Genomic DNA, 22,183 nt, shown 5'->3' on the forward strand with positions numbered 1-22,183 from the left:
GAATGTCCCCCCAAATGGCCCCTGCCATCCAGAACTTGGTACATATTGTGGTGGCTCCCTGCTGGCCCTCTGCTCACACCTTGGAAGAGCCTTTTCAAATACAGATCCAGAAGTCTGATTTGTGCCAACCTTAGGATGACCTAAGGGGAGGATGTACCCCATCACCGAAGAGCCTGCATTTCCCAGTTGTAGAGATTCCTACTGGGAGACCTTGAGGGGTAGCTGTCTCCTACAGAGATAAGAGCTGAAGCACGGGTTTCTTTGAAGACAACACACACTACCCCATAAGCTAGTAAGCCAGCAAGGAAGGCCATGCCACCTGCCCTTAGCTACACAGGAACAGTGAACAGTGTTTTCCTTCCTATCCCAATGAGGAAGAGGCAATCTCTCTGAGACATCTATCTGCCTCTCCGGAATCTCCATCCCAACCATTTCTCACTCCTGCAAAGGTCCTATGGTGTTCAGAATCTTAAGATCAAACCTTGACTCTACTCAAGCCTACACCGGGGTATCCCTACACCTTCCCAGGGCTTTTATGTCAGATGCACCCCAAGTCCTTAGCCCATCTGTGCCACTGCAAGAGTCTGCTCTTGTATTTCTTTTCCTCCCCAGGAAGGGAGGGAGCCCTTTGAGGCCCTCTGGTGTGTGGCCTGGTAGGGTAACTGCTCCAAGCAGCTATCTATCGTGACTCCCGCAGCTTAGGACACAAGCCAGCTCTGAGCTGTATGAAGTAGTGAGCAGAGATGAGTACTCGGTCCATCACCAGGCCAGCTTCTCTTTAGCCCTCTCTGTTCTTGAAGGAATATGCTGGGGTGAGCATCCTGAGACTCCTATCTCCTGCAGAGGCCCTCCTTCCTGAAGACAGCCTGGGGCTCTTACCCTCTTGAGACAGTGAGGGCCACATGAAGACCTGGTGCTGCACAGATGCTGCTCTGGTGATGCTGTATGCTGGTGTATCCACCAGTGACTCATTTAAAGGAGCTTGGTCAGGGTGGCGGTGAATGGTGGGCACTGCAAACCTTCAGTGAAGTGGGTAGGGTGGGCAGAAAACTAAAATTTTTTTTGATGGGATGGGTTTTTCTCTTTGTAATTAATTAACCTTTTGGTTGTTTGTACAGTATTATATATTTTAAATTATTATTAAAAAAAAAAGAATTGGAGGACAAACCGTACCACTGGGACTCCCCATTCCATAAGAGCGAGTCCTCCACTTCAGACTTATTAATGGAGAAGCCTAATTGTCTCAATACAAGCAATGCATAAGCCACATGAAAAAGACTTGAGATTTGAAGCCAAGCACTGAGAAATCCACAGATCCCCAAGCAGCAATGTCAAAGCCAGTCTATCACCAGGCTTCCCAGGCTCCAAAGCATTGATTGCTACATGATGATGCAGTCCATAACCATCAACACAAACTCACTGTCTTTCTTCAGGTACATACAGATCACCAATTTGGCTGTTAACTCTTTTCTGCTTATATAATGAGCACTTATTGATTGGTCTAACATAAGTCTTAATAGGATTTCATCTTAATAGTAATTTTTGTTCAAATGAACAGTTACCACTCACTAAATTCAATGATAATTAGCCAGAATTCTCCAAAAGTAGAGTACTTTAATAGGCTCTGGGAACACACACACACACACACACACACAGGATTTGCTGATAGGAGTAAATCAAATTTGTAAGCAGAATATGTACATAATGAGTAAATCACAACAGAGGAAATAGGACCCAGCAACTGTTACAGAAAATGTAAACCACACACAGAAAACATAACTATATGTTAACAATACAGAGTATGACCTGAAAACAGATTTGCATAGAGACAAAGAAAGATGTGATTGTCAAATAGAAATTAAAAGTATGGGACTCTGCCAGGCTGAACAAGAAAGTAGAGTGTATGGTGGCACAAAAGAAGTGACATTGGGCTGGAGAGATAGCTTAGTGGCTAAGAGCACTGACTGCTCTTCCAGAGGTCCTGAGTTCAATTCCCAGCAACCACATGGTGGCTCATAACCATCTGTAATGAGATCCGGTGCCCTCTTCTGGTGTGTCTGAAGATAGCAACAGTGTACTCACAATAAATAAATCTTAAAAAAAAAAAAAAAAAAAAAAAAGTGACATAATATACTAGACAAAGTGCTTTGTCTGTCACTACCAAGAAAGCAAACATGTGGACTAGAAGAGAACACACTACAGTAGGATAGATAGACTGAGCTTAACAAGAAAATGGGTGGGAGTAGGAGTGGGAGCAGGGATGGCAAACCCATCAATAGCAGTTATAGTACATCCTGATTACAAGAGGAAGATACTAAAGGACTTCAATTTGAAACAACACAACTGCACTTTAATCTTAGAAGACATTGTCAGGATTGACTTAGAGAAAAAAAACAGAGACTGGAAAAGGAATCAGAAGATCAAAGACACCATACAGATGAAGGGGGAGGTGCTAAATTAGGTTTGAAGAAAAAGCTCTAAATATTAGCAGGTCAGAACAAAGGGACTGGAGAGATGGCTAAGTGGTTAAGAGCTCTTATTGTTCTTCTAGAAGACCCAAGTTCAGATCCCAGGACCCGTGTCTGTCAGCTTACTATTACCTCTAACTCCAGCTCCAAGGAATACAATGCTCTCCTCACACACATAAGTTCATACCCACACACAGACACAGAGTTATCTTTTTATCTTAAAAAGACAAAAAACAATAAATTTGGGTGAATAAATATGAAAAGGGAAGGTTTTTTATCTTAAAAAGGTAGAATTAATAAATTTGGGTATATAAATATAAAAAGAGGAGGGAGTTAAAAGTGGTATATTTTTTTGTACTGACTTGAAAGAAAGGAATATCATTAATTAATACAGAGAGTAAAGAAGGAAGGGGGGTGAAATGGCTCTGTTGTTAAAGTTCCTGCCATACAAGCAATGAGGACCTAAATTCAGATCCCAACTCATGTCTCAAAAAACAAAACGCAAGCAAACAAATATACAAAAACGTATCTCAAATCATACAGCACCTTAGGTGCCATGATGCAAGCCGCAATCTTGGCAAAAGCTCAATTAAGGTCTGGAGAGACGGCTCAGGGGTTAAGAGCACTGACTGTTCTAGAGATCCTGAATTCAATTCCCAGCAACCACATGGTGGCTCACAACCATCTGTAATGGGATCTGATGCCCTCTTCTGATGTGTCTGAAGACAGCTACAGTGTATTCATACACATTTAAAAAAAAAAAAAAAAAAAAAAAAAAAAGGCATGTGCTTCCATGCCCTGCTTTATAAAACAAACAAACCTCCATGCATACTTCTAATAGCAGTCCAGGTATGGTGGATACAAAAGGACCCCTGGAGCCAGCTACTCTTGTCAAATCTGTCAGCTCAGGTTCAGTAAACAATTGTCTTTAAGACAAGAAATAAGGTAGAGAGCAATAGAAGACACTGACATCAACTCCAGGCCTTCACATGCATGCACAGACACATGTATGTGCACATGCACATTCATACATACACAAAGAAACTGGTAAAAAGAATGAGAAAGGTAAGTATGACTTGAGCCATGCTAAGTCAAAGGTAAACAAAGCACAGAGTTCAGCTACCTACGGGTGGACAGGTAGATTTGGAAGTCATCTGCCTAAGGAAACAGCTCAATCTCCCACCTAACTCTACATGAATATTATGGCTTTAATAGGAAATGAACCACATACACAATCTTACATATTAAAGCAGAGGTCTTCTGCTAGGGGCATTATTTTGGGAGGTTCTGGAATTTTCAGGTGTTGATCCCTAACTCTAGAAAGTAGGTCACTGAAGCAGGTTCTTGTGGGTATACTGCTCCCTTTCTGCCTCATCTCCATGATGTAGACCACTCTGCTTCATCACGTCCTCCACACCATAATGGACTGACACGTCTGCATCTGTGAACCAAAGCAGTTCCTGTCATTATGTCAGTGAACAGCTTAAATGGATACACTTTATGTTTTGTAACGTATATCTCAATAATTAGGCATGATAATGCATGCTAATAATCTCAGCACTTGGGAAGTAGAGCCAAGTACAGTATGCATTTGAGGCCAGACTGGGTTACACAGTGAGCTCTAGGTCATCCTGAGCTGCCAAGACCCTATCTCAAAAGCAAATACATGGCAGAATGGCTTCTTCATAATGTGCAGCAGCTCCATCTATATTACATAGTGTATCTCAGAATAAGTATAACGACTGTTTCATTCTGTGCACACAACTCACAGCTCAAGTGTCCAGTCCAGTGCTTTTGGGTTCACTACAACCTTATTGCTCATCCAACTGCACTTTTCATCTCCTCTCTGACCCATGACTCAGAAGGTGCCCGGTTCCAGACATTTGGAGATTATCCAATACCATCAAGTTACCAATGTGTTTTACTTTCATTGAAGCTGAGAGCATATTTCATATGACCCAAGTCCTTTTATTATAGCCAAAAAAATCTATACTGATATAGCTGCATCTGCATTTAACAGAATGTATATTTGCTGTTAGTGGGTACTATTCTACAAATGTCAAGTTGGTTTTATGTCCCTACACGTCTCTTAGTTTCTGGGTGACAGGCACAACAGCAATCTTACAACTATCACATACAACACACACACACAAAACACACACACACACACAAAACACACACACACACACACACACACACACACACACACAAAACGGCAGTTAGCATGACGTTCACTGGAGACTTCTACCAAGAACTTAGGGCAAAATTACTATCAGCTCTACAGAAGCTTTTGGGAAACTAAAGAAGAAAAACTTAATTCATTTTATGAGGCCAGTATTAACCTTAATACTAGAATCAGATAAAAAGCAGTAAATAAATAAAACGAGTGTTATCTCATGAACAGAGAAAACCACTTGTATGATTCAATAGTATACAATGACCAAATGTTAGTTAGCATTCAAAAACCAAAACACAAGACCAGAGAGATGGCTCGGTAGGTAAAGGTTTCTTATGGCTAAGCTTGAAGACCTCAGTTTGATCCCTGAAACTCATATGATAGAAGATGAAAGTTGTTCTCTGACTTCCACATAAGCACTACCTGTGATCAAGCATTCACACTCACTCACTCACACACACACACACACACACACACACACACAGAGGCACACATGCATAAACATAGACACCCCCACATGCACTCACATACATGCATGCATACACATACACACATACATGCCCATACACACATGCATATACATGTATGCATGCACAGAGACATACAAAATTAATAGTGCAGAAGAAAACTACATTAGACTTAAAGGAATGAGTGTATCATAAAGAGAAAAAAAATCACAAAGTTCTTTTTTTATTATTGAAAAAAAAGTCACTCTCAGCAAACTAGGACTATAAGGGAAAATCCTAATCTAACAGAGATAATCCGTGCAAAACTTACAACTGAGATCATATTTAAAGATGAAAAACTGAACATGTTCCTGCTATGATTAACAAGCTTTCTCCTTTTTACTACATCTATATTAGAGGCTCTAAGACAATAAGAGAAAGTAAAAGGCATGAAAATTAGGAGGAAGGAAGTAAAGATGATTTATTTACAGATAATACAATTACATAAAAATTCTGTGAACAGGCCGGGTGGTGGTGGTAGTACAACCTGGTGGTCCATATCTTTAATTTCAGTACTCTGACAGAAGCAGGTGGATCTCTGAGTTTGGAAGCCAACCTGGTCTACAGAGTGAGTTCCAAGATAGCCGGGACTATACACACATACAAAAATAATAAGTAAATAAATAAATAAAGTATGAATACAAATATGCTATTTTTGCAAGATTGCTGCTTGAAGTGAATACTCAAGATACAGTTTTATAAATTAAATAAAAAGAGCAAAATTTTTAAAACCACTTAAAGTAGTGTAAAATATGAATCACTTTAAGAACAAATTAAGCAATGATATATAAGGCCTGTATATTGAGTACTACAAACACAAATTACAGAAATCCAAATTAGTACATGTCCAGCTGGTTTTAAGTGTCAATTTGACACAAGCTGGAGTTATCACAAAGAAAGGAACCTCCCTTGAGGAAATGCCTCCATGAGATCCAGCTGTAAGACATTTTCTCAATCAGTGATCAAGGGTGGTTAGGTCATTGTGTGTGGTATCATCCCCTGGGCTGGTGGTCCTCAGTTCTGTAAGAAAGCAAGCTGAGCAATCGAGGGAAAGCAAGCCAGTGGTAACATCCCTTCATGGCCTCTGCATCAGCTCCTGCTTCCTGAACTGCTTGAGTTCCAGTCCTGACTTCCTTTGGTGATGAACAGCAATGTGAAAAATGTAAGCTGAATAAACCCTTTCCTCCCCAACTTGCTTCTTGGTCATGATGTTTTGTGTTGGGAGCCGACTTTTAGCAGAAAGCGGCTATCAGCTTTGAAGCCATCTTGAGCCATATACCCTGACGTGAGACTTGTTTTTCAACAGCCTACAACAGCTGAAGCACACTCTGATATCCAACATATTTTGTTTTGCTGTTTACTGCTCCCAGCTGCAAGGTGCACGTGATATCCAAGCCTGCAAGGCATGCGGTGCTATCCATGCTATACATGCCTGTAAGGCTTACGTCATATCCACACCTGCAAGGCACGTGGCAAAAGTGTATAAATACCCCAGATTTCCCTTCAATAAACGAGACTTGAGACTTGATCAGAACCTCTGTCTTGTCTCCATTCTTAAGTCTCTTCCCCTTTATCCTCCCCCCCCCCACCCCCAAGACCCTGACCCCCAGACCAGAACAGCAGCTTGGACCGGGAAACAGTGGCTGCCAAGCATGGAGTGGAGAGGGCTGCAACATTTTTGGCCGCCCGAATGTGGGACTACTGCGGTTCGCATCATTTTTGTGCAGGAATAGAAACCCTAAGACAGTAAAAAAGACACACGATGTTTGTGAATCAGAGTCAATATTAAGACAACTATTCTCCCAAATTAATATTCATATAAAACGTTCAGGCTTTTATAGAACTTGAAAGCTGACTTTAGCTTTACAAGGAAATGCACAAGACCTAGAATACCCAAACAATGTGTGAAGAGAAATAGAAGACTTATATAAAGGTGCAGTGATCAGCAGTGCAGTACCAACATAAAAGACAGTCGCTAACAATAGAGCAGCACACAGACCCAGACCCATGCACACATGACCTTCCACAGGCACAAAGGTAAGGCAGCAACAGCAAAATGGAGTTGTCTTCTCTATAATCTTGACACAAATACCCATATGTTACAATATTGTGACTTCTCAAAGACATTGTCATCTCAAAGAGTGCATTTCTAGCCTGAAAAATAAAAAGTGTCCTCTAATGCAATAGTAGCATGAAGGTTATGGGAGTAACCAAACGCTTTCTGCTCTACAAAGGGAACTCAAATATTATATGAGGTGAGATATATAGATACATATGTGTTTATGTATGTGTGTGCATTATAAGAGGAGATATATACATTATATATCAAGTACTATAAACCTGATCAAGATCTCATGGCCTGTGAGGTCACAGGTCTTAGGGGGGAAACACAGTACTGCTGTTCTACTAAATGGACATGTTGTCAAATTGTCTTCTAAATGTTTATGCTTAGACCCCATAGGTTAGCACTGTTCTCAACTTTGGCCAGAAAAGCTTCTCTCTGCAATGAACAGTGGCTAATAGAAAGACTCAGGACTGGTCAAAGTGCTGAGATCAAGTGACTACTGAGTGCTCCCTCAGATCTACATGAACATCTATAGCAACAGCCTCCACAAAGGTCTGGGAAGATCACAGAAAAGGGGTGGGAAAACTAAAAGACAAGGTGGGAAAGAGTGCTATGATACGCTGTCTTCAGGACATGACGTAGTCACTGAAGTCATGAACCCACTGCAGCTATGGGGAATTGCACAAGATAGAGTCAACAAGATCAGTCAGCACTGAGTGGGCTCAGTAGGTTACAAAAGAACAGATGATATGAAGGTAGGAGGGGGACAGGAGAGAGTATCTGAGGAAGTGGAAGTAAGGAGGTAGGGGAGACATGATCAAGATCCATTGTTTATATGTATGGAATTGTCAAAATTAATTTAAAACGCAGACAAAGATTGCAATGAAAAAGATTGAAGCTTCTAATTTGACAAAGTTGAGTCCTTTTCTGAAGATTCTTGAGATAGTATCTATATTTCAAAATTCTAATAAAACTCTTCTATTTGGGCTATACCATGCTAGTGTATGGACTAACATGAAATGTGATGCCTATGTGATCTGGAATAAGTTCAACTCTACATCCCCTCTCATTATGACATGTACAGTGTCTCCTATGCAGTTAACTAGCAAACAGAGCTTAGCATACATTGTTAGACTCTGCGCACAACACTCTTCCCACCTAAAAGCAACTATAAACTGGTGTTCACTGAGATGGTCACTCAGTGCTCCTCCCACCTCTTCTGCTAACACTGGTTCTTTAATGTTTTTATGGCTCTTAAAGCTATGGAATTTTTACCTATTAAAACAGAAAAATAAACTAGCTTCCCTTCTCAAGCACTCCCTATGTAAGCTACAAGCCCAGATTTCCTTGCCAACCTTCACTGTCAAGTATCCTGAAAAATACCCATGATCCACCCTCTGGCCACCCCTCAACCTAGGATCTCAGCATTATACTTTTAGCACTTCCTGGTCTTTCCCTATAGTCTCCTTCACTCTTTTCTTGTTGTGGTGAATTCATGCTCATTCTTCCATACCCTATCCATGTTAAAACTAGCCAGAACTCTACAGACTCTCACATTATTAGGACTTAGTTTATTTCAGATCGACACTTTGGCAACAGAGACATGCACATCTAAAAGTGTCACACTGACACTAATGTTCTGACAGCAGCTCTGAGTGGGGTACCCTTGCCCGTTCTGTTTTCAGTAAGGTTCTGTGTACCTGGTTTTATGCCTATTTTCCAAATCTATGTTCGTTCTCTACACACTGTCAAGTCTGAAAGACACCTAATACAGTAAACACTTTGCTTACATACATTACAGGTAATTTCCAGTATTTGCACTCTCCTGCAGATCACTGTAATGCAGAATAGTCTAGTAACAACAATTAAGCATATGCGTCCATTCTTCATTTTTGATAAGGCCATTCAATGTAGAATGGAAAGTTCTGACCTACCAAAATCCCTGAAAAGTTGAGAGGAGTCCTAGCAAGATGTTTAATGGTCATAGCTGGATGGGAACACAGGAAATGTAAGAACTTGGCCACAAAGCCTACAATTACTAGACACCATTAATCACTCACAACCAAGGCACTTTTAGAAATCTGGAAAGAGATCTGGAATGCAGCAAGACGCTCATCTCATCTCCATACCCTGTTCTGTCTGAGCTGAGAACCGATGTGCACACGTGAAAAAGGCCTATCCCATTAGTTCCTCCTGAGAAGTCCTCCTACTCATCTACCTGGAAAGCAACCATTACCTGTAGAATATTCATGACTTTAAAGGTGCATTCTACTGAGCAGCCAAAGAATTGTCATTAATCCTTAAACTCTTCAGAGAGAGAAATACTTCCTCACTCATTCTATAAGGCTAGCATTACCCTCAAAACCAAGAAAAACAGACATCACAAGGAAATACAATGACACAAATATCCCCTGGAAATGCAAGTATAGAAATCCCCAACAAAATTCTAGCAAACTGAATCATATATCATATTTAAAGGATTATATATAACAATTGGAGCTTATTCAAGTCATGCAAAAATGGTTGAAGAAAAATCATTGAATGAAATATAACACATGAGGAACACATGACAAAATGCAACACCCTTTATAATAAAGTACTCAACCAACTAGAAAAAGATGTAAACTTCAACATGAAGCCCCAGTTACAGCTTCTCAATGGAGAAGCTATCAGTACTATACTGCATGCTCAGATAAAATTTCAGAAAAAAATAAAATAAAAAGCATGCAAAACTGAACAGAAGTAAAACTATGACTATCCACAGATGGATGTGTATATACCTGAAATGACAGAATATCTCCAAAATGGCTACTATATCTAATATTCTCTTCTACAGTTCGGGCCAGCTGTTCAGGGAGGACCACCCGTCAGTGGGCCGGGCCCTCCTACGTCAATCAGTAATGCCCACAGGCCAACCCAATGGAGGCAATTTCTCAGCTGAGGTTTTCTCTTCTCAGGCGAGTCTAGTTTTGTGTCAAGTTCACCAAAACTCACCAGCATGGTGCTCATAGCAAGAAGAAATGTTTAATACACTTAACAAAAGAACTCACATAGAATGTATAATTTCTATAAATGTGAAAGAAAAAGGCAAAAAAAATTTTAAGGAAAAATCAACATAGTTGAATATAATAGCATACATTTGTCATCCCATAGACAGGAGGCTGAAGCTAAAGAATCCCTTCCTTGAGCCCAGAAGTTCCAAAGCAGCCAGGACTACAAAGAGATACCTTCTCCAATACAAAAGGAAGGAGAGAGTGTCAAAGAATACAAAACCTAAACAACCAAACAACGTGTTCACAAATATTCTCACTTCATAAATAATCAAGAAAACACAAACTAAACGTGATCACATTGATAAAATGTTCTTTAGTCAAATAATACCAGGGCTTATAAAGACACAGGTTGAAGAGTCAATCTAGAACCCTAAATGTCACAGGTTACTAAAACAACACTGCAACTCAGTAAATAGATGCTCCAAATACTACACTTCAAATGTTTCTGCAGAGTGAATGACGAATTCTAAAAATCTCTCAACTGAGGAACACATAACTTCAGAGCTAACTAAACAACAGAATACTTAAGTTGGATAACTGAAACAGAGCCACAACATCAATACACACAAATCATAATAATACTGAAAACTGCGTGAGGCATGTAATAAACATACAAAACCAAGCTCTGACAATGACAGTGTCAGCCCAAAATCTGACTTCAGAGATACATCTTCAGCTGAAATAAGAAATACTAAGAGCTGGCAACACTAAATACTGAGCACCCTGGCATTTACTGTTACCTGTTCATCTATTATGTATGCCCTTAACTTTTTCAAAACCAAGACTGATATGGGAGTACTTAACATGAGACACTAAAATGTAGTAATATAAAACTATGAAAACTGTGATTTTATTGGTAGTAACTAAAAAGCTCTATAGAAGGTTGTTAAAATATGAAGCCATTATAGTTTACTTAACTAATACTACACTGACAGAAATTTGGGTCATTTACCCTGTCATGTGACAGCTTCAGGGGACATTCTTCAACATTTCTTTGGATCATTATACAGTGCAAGGTTTTTCCAAAGATAATTTCCTAGACTTGCAGAATCAAGAAAAGCACACTGTAAATTTGTCGGGATAGTTATATGTTCTCATGAAGTCTCAATCGATTTTCATTTTTTTGGTGAGTTATGCAAAAGAACCAGGCACTTGTGGTTACCTCACCCTGATGTACTGCCACTGGATTTTTAACTAGAGGATGAAAATCTGGGTCATGAAATTGCAAATGTTTATTATGGCATCACAAAATAATGGAACAACACTTGACAGTTTTTATAAACACATCAGCAGACATGTATCAAACACAAACTCTTCATCTTGTTCTACCTTACTATTGGGGGTCGTGCATGCACGTATAACAAGTAAGTAAGTGTACAAACAAAGCCACAACACCTCCATGTCTATACACGTGAACTACAAAATTATAATGCTTACCTATATTCAGACTTATGACTGTGTCTGGCCTCTCTTTTCATATGCTAGAGTCCATTACTAATCAAAAAAGCTTAGCCATATTTGCCACTTACTTCCAGACAGTCCAGACCAAACATCAAAATACACAAGTTAATGACACAAAATATATTAGAGAAAACAAAAATAAAAGCAAAAGCAATGACTAACCTGAACACAAACGATAGCAGCTATCCAAATATCAAAGCAGAACCTCACACAGTAAATTCATTAAGAACAATATCACAATTTGAATCTAAAATTTGGATTTCAATAACCCCCATTACTTAGCATATTACTTGGTACATAATAAAAACTCAAAACACTTGCTGAATAATAATTTAATAGTAGTACCAGTACCACTAAGGAAATCTAAAAGAGATACAAAAATAATAGAGGGCAGAGGTTATAAACCTATTAAATGTCAAAATGCCAAAAGGCAAAACAATAACCCATATCATCTCCAGATTACCCTATTCCCTTTAATATATATATATATATATATATATATATATATATATATATATATTGCCTAACTTGTAAGATGCAGGTATTTTCAGGGACATCTCTCAATATTAAGGTCAGAAAATGACAGTCTTAAATCAGAGGCCATCTGTGCCTTGGAGGCCATGAAAGCCTTTAAAGGGCCTGGTGGCTCGGGGGGTCACTCAGGGATGTTTTCCCAGAATCTATCCTCACAGCTTAAACAGTAAATCAAAACATGTGACTGCCAGCACAGCTCGGAAAAGTGACACCCAGAAACACTTTTGTAACTATACTGAACTCTTCCTTCCAAATGACACATACAAAACATTCAACATACTATTGTTTAACACTAATGAAGAACAAGAACTGTAAAATGGTCACTTCAGCTTTACTTAAGAATGTTCTGCTCTAGCCCTCCCCATCTTACTCCCTTGAAACAGGGTCTCTTGCTGAACCCGTAGTCCTCCTTTTCTGTCTCCTGGCTAGGCTGGCCGGCTGACTAGCAAGGCCCAGTGAGCCTCCTGAATCCACTCCCCACAGCACTGTGGCTATGCCTAGCTCTTACACAGGTTCTGGGATCTAAACTCAGGTCCTCACACTTGTGCTCTAATCACTCCTACCCAATGAGCCACTTTCTTAGCCCTCGTTTTAGTTTATTAAATTTGTATATACTGTATAATCAATTATAAACAAATTTTAGTCACTTTTAAAACATAATTTTATAACTGATTTTATGTTAAAAAAATGCCATTAATTTCTATTAAATAGAACAGACTACCTCGTCAGTCTGTGTGCTGTATAAACTAAAGCAGCACTACACACTTGCCAGCTCCCTACTGCACAGAAAACATTCACGAGCAAAACATGATGCAATCAATTGCTTCACTTTATAAATAAGTACATCAAGACACAAAAAACATTAAGTAGCATATCTGAATAGTAATAAAGGACAAGACTAAAATCAGGGCCTCTATTTCTTGCCTTTGAGTCTGATGCTACTGTTAAATAAACAATGATGTCTTCCTCTGGACTACATAGTCTTACAAAGAATGTCCTTTGAAGAAAGTTTTTAAATAAATATTTTTTTTAATTAAGAGTGTTTTGGGAGGTTTTTGTTTTGTTTTGTTTTAAGATTTATTTATTTTATGTATATGCGTACACTATAGCTATCTTCAGACACACCAGAAGAGGACATCAGATCCCATTACAGATGGTTGTGAGCCACCATGTGGTTGCTGGGAATTAAACTCAGGTCCTCTGGAAGGGCAGCCAGTGCTCTTAACCGCTGAGCCATCTCTCTAGCCATTAAATAAATCTTAAAGCTCAATTTGAATAAACAATCTCCACTATAAATTTTATTTGAACAATATTCCAACAAAGTGTCAGCAAAGATTCAACAGCAAAATAAATATTTCTAGTAGAATTTGCACAAATAGAAAAACTAACGTAACAAAATAATTTTCCTAGTCATGAAATACATAGACTGAGTTTGGATATTCTAGTAATCTTCAATCAACAGGGAATATAACATGTACTTGCATTTTCAAATCAATTAATGATTTTAGTGGATACATAGCTTCTGCAGGAAACTTTCCAAATTTAGACATGATTTAAATGTTAGAATGTCAAAATGGGATTACTAAAACACACTTACAAATCTGAAGAGAAAACTGGGGAGGATTAAACACATGAAAACATCATGTTTCTACTCTTTTGTTTAAAAAAAAAAAAAAAACGGAAATTCAATGCAGAGTAGTTTTAGATACATTTCAAGGAATAAGTTTGTTCTAAATTGGGCAAATATGAATTATTTCTAACAGTAGATCTTTTTAACAGTAGACCTTTATGCAGCATTGGAAATAAAATATAAAATACTATCATTTGTCCTCAAGGACTGTATTGGGAAAGACAGATAAGTAAGCAACAATTGCATAACCCTTTAAGTAAACCATAACAATGAGAATGATTCAAAAAAATCTTTAGACTCCCAGCCCAGAGCACTGGTTCCTTCCAGTCTGGGCCCAGGAACTGAACAGATCCAAGACGGCAGCTCTGCCCCCAATCACACAGAACCCAGAGGAAGTGGGGCTCCCAGGAACTCTAACCCAGGCAGTATCTTAGGTAAGCAGACAGCAACGTTCACCCCAAACAGGGAGTAACTGGGACCCACAAGGACCCAGGAAGTCACTCACAGCCCATGGCACTGGTTCCTTCCAGTCTGGGCCAGAGCACTGAGCAGATCTTGAGTGGCAGCTCGGCCCCCAATCTCTAAGAACCTAGAGGAAACGGGGATCTCAGGAACTCTAACCCAGGCAGTATCTTAGGTAAGCAGACAGCAACGTTCACCCCAAACAGGGAGTAACTGGGACCCACAAGGACAAGTCACTCCTGGCCTGGAGCACTGGTTCCTTCCGGTCTGGGCCAGAGCACTGAGCAGATCTTGGGTGGCAGCTCGGGCCCCCAATCTCTAAGAACCTAGAGGAAACGGGGCTCCCAGAGCTGTTACCTGGGCAGCATCCTGTCTGCACTTGAGCACTGAGCAGATTTTGGGCCCCAGCGCTTACCCCAGTAGTTACACCCACCCCACAAAGTTCTGATACAACCAAGATAATAGGAAAGACAGGCTCTGTCAGGGACAGAGCAGGTAGCACTAAGGAGATACAGATGGCAAAAGGCAAGCGCAAGAACATAAGCATCAGTAACCCAGGGTACTTGGCATCATTAGAACCTAGTTCTCCCATAGTAGAAACCCCTGAATTCCCCATATCACCAGGAAAGCAAGATTCAGATTTAAAATCACTTCTAATGATGATGATAGAGGACTTTAAGAAGGACATAAATAACACTCTCAGGAGTGTTGAGGAGAACACAGGTAAACAGGTAGAAGCCCTTAAAGAGGAAACACAAAAATCCCTTAAAAATTACAAGAGAACACAACCAAACAGGTGAAGGAATTGAACAAAACCATCCAGGACATAAAAATGGAAGTAGAAACAATCAAGAAATCACAAAGGGAGACTACCCTGGAGATAGAAAACCTAGGAAAGAAATCAGGAGTCATAGACACAAGCATCACCAACAGAATACAAAAAATAGAAGAGAGGATCTCAGGTGCAGAAGATACCATAGAAAATATCAATACAGCTGTCAAAGAAAAATGCAAAATGCAAAAAGTTCTTAACACAAAATATCCAGGAAATCCAGGACACAATGAGGAGACCAAACCTAAGGATCATAGGTATAGATGAGAGTGAAGATTCCCAACTTAAAGGGCCAATAAATATCTTCAACAAAATTATAGAAGAAAACTTCCCTAATCTAAAGAAAGAGATGCCCGTAAACATACAAGAAGCCTATAGAAGGCCACATAAACTAGACCAGAAAAGAAATACCTCCCGTCACATAATAATCAAAACACCAAGTGCACAAAACAAAGAAAGAATATTAAATGAAGTAAGGGAGAAAGGCCAAGTAACATATAAAGGCAGACCTATCAGAATTACACCAGACTTCTCACCAGATACTATAAAAGCTAAAAGATGCTGGACAGATGTCATACAGACCCTAAAAGAACACAAATACCGGCCCAGGCTACTATATCCAGCAAAACTCTCAATTACCATAGATGGAGAAATCAAGATATTCCATGACAAAACCAAATTTACACAATATCTTTCCACAAACCCAGCATTACAAAGGATAATAGCAGGGAAGCTCCAATACAAGGAGGAAAATTATACCCTAGAAAGAGCAAGAAAGTAACCCTCTTGCAACAAATCCAAAAGAAGATAGCCACACAAAGATAACTTTACCTCTAATAACAAAAATAACAGGAGACAACAATCACTGTTCCTTAATATCTCTTAACATCAATGGACTCAATTCCCCAATTAAAAGACATAGGCTAATGGACTGGATACATAAATGGGACCGAGCATTTTGCTGCATACAGGAAACCCACCTCAGTGCAAAGACAGACTCTACCTTAGAGTAAAAGGCTGGAAAACAATTTTTCAAGCAAATGGTCCTAAGAAACAAGCTGGAGTAGCCATTCTAAAATCTCCAGCCCGAGAACACAAGGGGGGGGGGGGGGGACACACATGGCTCCACCTATATAGGTAGTTGAGGGTGGCCTTGCCAGGAATCAGTGGAAGTGGATAGCTTTGGTACCTGAAAGTTTGGATTCCCTAGTGTTGGGGAACTGCAAGAGCAGGGAGGCAGGAATGAGAGGATGGTGGGAGCACACCCTCATAGTAATTAGAGGGGGGGGATGGGGTAAGGGGTTAGGTATCAGTGAAAGTGGAGGGCCTAGGTGCCCAAAAGTTTGGATTCCCTGATGTTGGGAAATTTGAGAGCAGGAAGGCAAAAATGGGAGAATGGTGGGAGCACACCCTCATAGAAACTCCCAGAATTATATGGATTAGACATGACAGAGGCAGGCAGCCAGAAGACTAGATTCCAGAATTCAAACAAACAATTATCTTGATACTAAAATTTGTTTTGAGAATTGTATATTGCAGAATACACAGCCTTGGTGTATCTACTTATCAAGCAAGCTGAGCAGACCTGCTAGAACCTCTGATGTCCTGGAATTCCAGCTGGATGCAGTGAAGACACAGTGTCAGAGGCTTATCAATTTACTCTTCCCCCAACCCCTCTTCTAATATCTCATTACCCATAATCAGCTTGAAGAAGTTAATGAAGAGTCGGCGCCCCTATTCCCTGGGCTTGGGGACTGAGGTGGTTAATATTGGGCTGTCTTTCTAGGGAAAAGTAGTGGTTTTGGTGGAACAGGGAGGATTAGCTAGGATTTATTGCATAGCCATAACCTACTGGTAGAAATATGTATAATTGTTATTAAGATGAAGTTATAATTTCTTAAATGTACAAAATTTACTTTGATTTCAAATTTAAGGTTTTCATTGCTATCAGCTTCTTACTGATATAAAAGTGAGATGAATATTGTTACTATCATAGGCATTATGCCTGTTTAACACATTTAGGAATACAAGGCTTAGACCCAGTCCTTCTTTAACTTTTTTAACTGATTTGAGATGGTTAGACTGTGAGTTAAGGGCCTATAGCAAATTCATGGCTTTGAGTTTATTGTTAGGGAGTTTTCTGTATTTTCTTTAGAAATAGCTGAGAGGAGTTAACAGACAACAGTCCAGATTACCTTACATGGATAGTTGGTTTTTAAAACATCAGAAATCCACAGAATTGATGTTAGAAACATTTCCGTATTAATGTTCATTTTGATTAGAGACCTGTCTGCTCCTGACAGCTTCCTGTCTTGGATTCTAAGAAGAAATTGAGCATCTGAGCTTCTTTGGAGTTATTCCAATTGTGGTGAGACAGCCACTAGGCAAGAATTGCCTCTTTCCATCTACAGACAAAATATTGTCCAAAAAGGACACACTTGCAGAATAGTCGACTGATTTTATCTGCCAAGACAAAGTAATCAGCCCTTAATAATTCTGCATCACTAGGTCTGTCAGATGATCCTGGGCCAGAAGGCTGAAGATCGGGTGCTCCAATGTTCTGTAGTATAGGGACTGTCTAGGTGTTCAGCGGTCTCTATAAATTGGCTATGTTTTAGAAGCTATGCTGTGGGAAGCGCCTCCACTCTCACCATTACAAGATGGCGCTTGGCATAGGCATTGCTTGAGAGAAAAGACAACTCCATATATGGAGTTGTATGAGCTGAGAGGTGTGGTTACCCGATCACCCCACTTCACATCATTGAGAATGGCCAATCACCAGTGACTTCGTAGCAGCTGCTGATAGGATTAAGGCAATGCTTATAAGGGGCTGTGGGAGCTGGGGAAGAGAGAGAAGAGAAGAGAAGAGAAGAGAAGAGAAGAAGGAGGAGAGAGAGAGAGAGAGAGAAGAAGCTCGCTGTACAGGGATAGCTGAATAAACCGCTTGAAGAAGAACACGGTTGCCGTTGCCTAATTCCGCAGGTCGGACGTGGGTAGCAACACTATGCTTTGTGCTTCCCATAATTTCAGTTAACTCAGTCATTCTGGATTTCTGATGGGGTTGAAAACTTATAGTCTCATAACCAATCCTTGCTATTTACTTTGAGAGAAAGGATGGTTTTCAGCTGACATTCATTAAAGCCAGGTTCAGAACTAAGTCTTTTATTTAGGAGAGATGACAGAGGTTCTGCTTAGTCAACAAAATGATGGACTGGGTATTAGGTCTATCTTGCACCTTACTGACATAAATTGGTATAGTTATGCTCTAACTGTATTTTGAGAGAAAAGTTTTATTTTAACAGGAAGAGTGATATGTAGGAGGAGCTAAGGTGGGAGGAGTAAGGAGAGGAGGAGCTCTGTGATGAGAGAGAAAGAGGGGGGGGGCCAGAAATGGAGGCTGATGTTCACATGTCTCCGCCAGTCAAAGATAGTTGATATATCTAGGTTGGGTATTAGGTTACACTTCTGATTGATATTGAGCATTACCAAATTTATAAAGCTATTGGTTAACATTAAAAAAAAAATTGTATAAAGGCAAAAAGGAGAAGGGGGTATGGGATAGGGGTTTTCTAGGGAGGAGAAATGGGGAAAGGGGGTGGCATCTGAAATGTAAATAAAATATCCAATAAAAAAAATCTTTAGTCAAACAGCAGAGAAGCTAATGAGTAAGTCAAGCTGTTAATAAATAAAATAAAAACTGAGGATTAAAAATGCAACAACAAAAGAAATATTATTAGAGAAAAGTATTTAAAAACTCAAAGTATTTCAAAAGTACAGCTGCATAGATTTACAACAGTCATTATAGAAAATAATATTCTGCTCATAAACAGATAATGTACAACCATCATTTTTCTTTGCTAAGCAAAACCTTTCAGTGGTGGGGTCTATGCACTGAAAAATTTAAAGTTCATTAAGGTCTTCAAAAGCTTCTGCTGAACTCTTTCCTGTGGATTCCCTTGATCCTCCCCAGATCCAGCCTGCTGCTAGTTCTTTTCCCTTACTTCTTGTTCAGCCAGGCTTCTGTCATCACTTCTGTCAAGTGATGAGCTTTTTTCTTTTTCTTTCTTTTTTTTTTTTTTTGTCCCACTGTAATGTTACAAGAGTTCTATCCTATATAGACCCAAAGTCCAACATTGACTGAAATGACTATTACATAGACTGCCCTCCTAAATTATAGATATTCTACCTTTCTTATCAGAAAAGCTACCTGGATATGGACTCAAGAGACAAACTCTATTATTCCTTTGCTTTAAAAAATAGCTGGTAGCAATTTTAAAGTCAGTGACATTTTAAATTTTTAAAAAAGACAACCTTAATCTACACAACATAAATCAATGTCAATATTTTGGAAGGAATATCCTGAGATTATAAATTTGATATTTTAATAAGGAAGTGAATAGAAGAAAGAATTAAAAACACACACACTTTCTAGCCTTAGAACTCTTCTTAAGAAAACAGCCAAAAAAAAAAAAAAAACATAGGTTTTACAGCAAATAAATGAGAGTTTGAGCAAACTTTATTTCCTTAAAACATTTATATTATTAATAATAATAAATATTGTCCACCTATTATGGCATCTAATACTCATATCTTAAAATATCCAATACCAGAATAAAAAACATCCTGTGGTTTCAAAATGCTAAACAAATAATCCTGAATTATAGGCATTTTTGTTTCATATGAAAATTAGGCTTTAAATAAGAATATACAAAAGATTATGCTGTGAGTGAACAGCTCACAGTACAGTGTCTCCCAGATTACACATGTAAAAGAAACAAGAATGATTTAAAGTGGGGGAAAAAAAAAAACTCAGACTATCAAAGAAACAAAACCAAACAATAACCAAGCAGCCATCACAAAGTTGGCATCAGAATCCTGATGCCCTCTTTACTAACCTATAATCATACTTTGATTTAAAACAACCAGGCTGTCCTTAATATTCCTCTACCTCCCTGGCAAGTGCCCCTATCTAAGTGAAGGGCCAATTTTGTGTCTGAGACTGGTCAGAACCTCCACAAAGGTCTAGAGCACTGCCTAGATTTTCCTCTTCACACCTCTTACCTTATCTTCCAATCACCTTCATTACATCCGAGATAAACTTTTGGAGGATCTGTGCAAAGGAACCAGGAAGAACAGCTACATTCTGTGTTGAAAGAATCACAGAGACTATCCATACTATCAATTGTATTCTCAACTTGAGAACTGCATAAAAACCTACTCCTCAATATAATGAAGTCTATGAATACAAACTATCTTCAACTACAGAGTTTAAAAAGGTAGTCATTCAGTATTCTTATCTAAAGAACAAAAATAGTAAGAAAAGGACGAACTCTAGTCTGTTGTTCACAAATAAGTTCACAGTCTATTATATATAATTCATATCTAAGTAAAGAAAAGCAAGACAAACAACCAAGTAATAGGGGGAAATATATTACAAAGGTCATGAAATATTCAATAGACTTACCAGAAGACAAAACAGCAAACCCTCAAAAGGACCAAAAGCCTTAAGAAGGAGATAGGCATTGGGTGTAACACTGTATATATCACTGTTAGTCTGTCATCCTGGGAGACAGGCAGGAAAGTCAATAGTTCAAGGCAAATCTGAGCTACATAGCAAGACCTTGTCTCAAAATATAAAATAAACATATTATGGGTCTAAAGACACAGAAAATGTATCAAAGTTGTAAAAATATAGCAAGAAAATTAAAAATGCAATATTTAAATTAGTAACTTTTGTACTATAATGATTAATTTAAATTATGAACCTGATTAAAACAATAAACACTGAGGGCATTAATAAGGCACTCCATTGAACATGTCTGTTGGAGTTCCAAAAACAGTTAACTAGATTGAGAAACCCACCCAAAAGATGGAGAGTACCATTCCACTGGCTGGGGTCTACACCTTGGTCAGGACTGTAAGACAAGCCCCTCCCACCATGCCTTCCCCAACCTGCACGCTAAACTAAAAGCTAAACTAAAAGCCACAAAGAACCTTTCTGACCTTCAGTTGCTTCCTGTTGGGTATTTGGCAACAGCAAAGAAAAAGTAACTAATACAGAAGTTGGAACCAAGAAGTAGGGCCACTGCTGTGACAGACTGCCCACAGTTTAGAGTCCTTTGGAACTGGCTTACAGGAGGAGATGGGAAGACTTTGGCTCTGCTAATACAACTCAGCTTCTTAAAATGTGTGTCAGGAGCACAGATGGAAATGCACAACTGAATGCAGGAGGCATGAAAATATGGCAACGGCAAATATGCAATAACCAAAGATGTACTCAACAGCAAACATGTAATGAGTCTGGGGTGTCTCTAGCAATGCTCACCCAAGTTCATCACATGACTTTACTGCACCCCTGATTCTAAATACACAACATGGACACTTCACACTTCATGTGCCACCATACACCATGCGATGTCAATAAACTGTTTCAAGGCAACTGGATGTTATGGGCTGCAATGTTTTATTGTACATGTTTCTCCTTAAACAAAAAAAAAAAAAAAAGTAATTCAACTATGAAGGCCAATTCTTCTAGTATTTTAATCCGCGTGTATTAGTTTATCTTTGTATAATATTAAAATGTTTGATTTTTAAAGATGCTATGGCAGTTGCTGACTTCAGTTTTATTTTAAAAATCATTAAATGAATTTTGGCTTGAGGTTATGACAGAATTTCCAGCAATTTCTGAAAAGACCTTTAAACGTGCCTTTTGTGGACCAGCGGGATGGCTCAGCAGGTGAACACACTTGCCATCAAGCATGATGACCTGAGTTTGATCCTCAGAAACCCATGGAGGGAAGAGAAAACTCCCACAAGCTGTCCTCTGACATCCACATTGGCTCCAAATGAGTTCTATGGCATGTGCATATTCAGATACATGCACATATACACAATAGATAGATGACTGATAGACAGACAGACAGACAGGAAAATGTTTTTACACATTTTGCCATTTTATATTAGTTTATGTGAAACAGCATTCTCAGCTTTGATGAT

The 22,183-nt window shown here is 39.1% G+C and overlaps 1 protein-coding gene across 1 annotated transcript in view; it reads right to left on the reverse strand.

The window, feature by feature from the left end:
• Window positions 1–22,183, reverse strand: part of Man1a2 (mannosidase alpha class 1A member 2) — a 126,793-nt gene that overhangs the window by 95,077 nt on the left and 9,533 nt on the right. The window lies entirely within an intron of this gene.

This window comes from Arvicanthis niloticus, chromosome 4 (genome assembly GCF_011762505.2).
Source record: "Arvicanthis niloticus isolate mArvNil1 chromosome 4, mArvNil1.pat.X, whole genome shotgun sequence".
NCBI lineage: Eukaryota > Metazoa > Chordata > Mammalia > Rodentia > Muridae > Arvicanthis > Arvicanthis niloticus.